We start from the raw sequence: 3,026 nt of genomic DNA, 5'->3' as shown, positions 1-3,026 counted from the left end.
ACCCCTCACTCACCCGTTTCCTTTGACGTCACGATGAAAGGAGATGTCACCCTCTTTGTTTCTGCCTTGCCTCTTTTGTTTCCAGTCATGTGGTGGCTGATACCTTTTTAACTCCATTTTTATTTTTGTATTCTCCTCTTTCTCTGTCTCATTTGCCTCGAGGGATTTGTTAATGGGCTTTGTTCTCGATTATATTTTCCTTTCTTTTCTTTTTTTTCCTTTTTGGGGGGTGATTAAATAGTACGTGACCGCGATCAATTGATTGTCGAGCCGATCTATGGGTGGGAACATGAAAGACCTGGAAAGGAGAGGATAGACAGATAGACAGAAAAACAATAAAGCGGGTAGTTGAACATAAAGACAGAGAGATGGTTATTGTTGTTACTGATTTCGATTTTTTTTAAAGAAATGGGATGGATGGGGGTAAAGGGAGAAAAGATTGAGGAATAGTATCAAAGAGCATAAAGAAGCAGAAGAACAACGACGACAATGACGACGACAATGACGACGACGACGACGACGACGACATCAACAACAACAACAGCAACAACAACAACAACAACAACAACAACAACAGCAACAACAACAAAAACAACAACAACCACCACAACAACAACAACAATGACGATAACAGCAAGGAAGAGACAAAGATAACAGAAACAGGAAAAAGAGCTCTTTAACGAAGCTGACACTGCGTCCCGGATTCCAAACGTATCCTACCATAAGATCATTAAGCCACAACAGCCTCGGGTATTTTTTTGGCATTTTGTTTCGTTGAGCGGAAGTCATTTGCTTTGGGGTTTTGTTTTTGTTTTTGTTTTTTGTTTTTTTCTTTTCGTTTTTTTTTTCTTGTTTAGAACAATTGTTGGGCAGTTTGACTATATTATTGTGAACATTTTCGTTTGTTTGTTGTATTTTGCTGACATTGTAGCGTTGGTGTTGTCGCTGTATTTTGTTGTCTTTATGTAGTTGTTGGTGATGTGGTGTTTGTATTTTGCATGTTGTTTCTGTTGTTGCTGCTGCTGCTGCTGCTGTTGTTGTTGCTGTTATTTTAGTCACTGTTTTAGTTATTTTCTTTCAGAAGAGGGTATGTGGGTGGTCTGCAGGTGCTCTGGTGTGGTTTGTTCCTTCTCTCCTATCGTCCTGATCTCTCCTTCTTTTTTCTATTAGCCACTGTCTTGTAACACCCCAAAATTTCGGCATTTATATGACCTAAATGAGTTGCAAGTTCCGTGAAACTCTTAACTAAAGAGCTAAAAGAGGAGAGTTAAAATGTCAACTCTGTTGAAGAAGAAAAGAATCTTTGAACAACTACACAATAATATACCCCGTTATAATAGATCTACTGACCAGACGGAATCAATTTTACTTGACGGGTCACGAAACAGAAAATACGTAAACATTTGCAATTTAAAAAAGAAATTGATTAAATGTTTGTACGGACTTCATCGTTTAAGGGGAAATATATTATTTAAATTTTAGCTCCTAGGCTACGACAATCGCAAAACATCGGACATTCACCCCGTGCATTTTACTGCTCCACGTAATGTCAAGTGCCAGAGGGGGATGCGAAATGGGAAAAAAAAGTAGTTGGCAGTTTCCATCTGCTTCCCTCCCTCCCTCCCCTTATCCCACCCCCTGTTTGGACCCCCAAAATGGGAGGCGGGGGGGGGGTAGAATGCTAGGTTCTAGCAGTGGACAACAGTGGGTGTTTTATGCGTTTTTACGCCGTTTCTTGCCCTCCTCTAGAAGATCGCTCCTGTATCGGGGCACTCTGCGAGTTTCTTGACAGCTCCGTCGTTGTGAGGGGCGATAACCGCGAAGAATGTCGGGGGTCGCTGGTTGGCAAGGGAGATAACTCGTTGGGAGGATCTGGGCTGAGTTCGTGCTGGGTCACGTTTATCGGACAAACGCCGTCTTTGTGGGCAAGGAGAGTTGCGTGATTAGAAGTTTAAGCAGCTGGTGTCAGCTTGAGGATAGATCGACTTTAGAACGACGACGACAACAGCAACAACAACAACACTAACAACAACAACGACACCACCACCACCAACAACAACAACAACAAAAACAACAACATCAACGACGACGACGACAATGAAGAAGAAGAAGAAGAAGAAGAAGAAGAAGAAGAAGAAGAAGAAGAAGAAGAAGAAGAAGAAGAAGAAGAAGAAGAAGACAACAACAACAACAACAATACTAACAATATGAACAAAAAATAACAGCCGCAATTTATTATTTATTATTAGTAGTAGTATTAGTATTGTTATTGTTGTTGTTGTTATTGTTTTTATTATAATTGATTTTATATTATTATGTTTGTCTTGAATTTACCGGGGTCATTATGTTAAGTGCTTCACAATAGTCAAACCAAACCCTTCTCAAACTTTATCCAGAAAGGTGCCCCTGGCCAGCACTCAGATGATTACAAAATTGTCTCGTATATCAAATTGGACCTTTTTTAATTGCGTGCACCCTGTATTTCACCTGTGGGGATTTTGTGACATCTGTTACTGAGGGCGCTCACGCTATACTCACAGACACGCCCTCTTTGAGTTTGCGATTCAAAGAGACCCCCAAAAATGTGAAGAGATAAAAACAACAGTCGTTTGTTAAAAAAAGCCCTTCCTGGTCTTTGAGCATGCGCTGAACCCTCTCATGGGTGACACGTTGCGACGAGGTCTTCAACCGCTGGGTGAGAAATGGGCAAATTCCGGTGGGCAAAAAAAAAAAGTGTTTAGATGGGCTGTATCTCATGCATTATAAATTAAATAAGTACTCGTCGTCGGTCGTCGACTGAGGTGGTAGTAAAGTTGTGAAAACCACAAGCCGCTGGGGAACGCCAACCATCAGTCTGTGAATACAGTCTGGGTTAATGAGGCGTCGACAGCTCAGTAGGAATCTTGCGGGACTGCAGTTCTGATGACCCCGGGTCTCACATTAAACACAGTAATTGTAGACGATTTACACCCCCATCGGCACTATGTGTGTGTGTGTGTGTGTGTGTGTGTGTGTGTGTGTGTGTG

General features: G+C 41.5%; 1 protein-coding gene across 3 annotated transcripts in view; it reads left to right on the top strand.

Moving 5' to 3' along the window:
• LOC101859532 (GTP-binding protein GEM) overlaps nt 1–3,026 on the top strand; it is a 169,114-nt gene that overhangs the window by 164,769 nt on the left and 1,319 nt on the right. The window lies entirely within an intron of this gene.

Source organism: Aplysia californica, unplaced genomic scaffold, assembly GCF_000002075.1.
Source record: "Aplysia californica isolate F4 #8 unplaced genomic scaffold, AplCal3.0 scaffold00015, whole genome shotgun sequence".
In the NCBI taxonomy this organism is placed as follows: Eukaryota; Metazoa; Mollusca; class Gastropoda; order Aplysiida; family Aplysiidae; genus Aplysia; species Aplysia californica.
The sequence above is the reverse complement of the archived record's forward strand: the minus strand, read 5'-3'. Positions and strand labels throughout refer to the sequence as shown.